The following is a 508-nucleotide window of genomic DNA, read 5'->3' as shown; positions in this document are numbered from 1 at the left end:
GAATGGGGCAGGGGAGCCAGGCTGTCCCCAGCACCCCCGGGCACTGCCCCTTGCCTCAGCTCTGCCACCCACCCAGGCCGCTTGCTGGGATTCGGCCGAGTGAGAGGAGGGCGGGCAGCTTGCTGGGAGGAACAAGAGCATCTGCAGTTAGTGCTGCCGGAGGCTTTTTTCTCCAGGGGAGAGTCTTGCCCCACCCCACAAAAAAAGGGCCTGCTCTGAAAGGCTGGCCCATTCACTCCTTAAAATTCCCCCCCCAATGGTTCGAGTCGCTGGAAGGGAAAGGCAGCGTGCCCAAGCCCTGCTCAGCAGGGGTCTGGCACGGGGGTGGCGCTCGGTGAAGTCAGAGCAGGGTGCTGCTCCATGACACCCCCACCCGCAGCACTGCTAGCTCCCCCAACCTGCCCACCAGCCTTGGGCCTGCCTGTCCTGCAGCGCCGGAGGTGCCAGGGGGTGTGCGCCAACCCCCGTCCCCGTCCTCCATTGTGCACACGCACATGCACACACACAC

This window comes from Alligator sinensis, unplaced genomic scaffold (genome assembly GCF_000455745.1).
Source record: "Alligator sinensis unplaced genomic scaffold, ASM45574v1 scaffold1200_1, whole genome shotgun sequence".
Classification (NCBI taxonomy): domain Eukaryota; kingdom Metazoa; phylum Chordata; order Crocodylia; family Alligatoridae; genus Alligator; species Alligator sinensis.
This window is presented reverse-complemented; position numbering follows the sequence as displayed.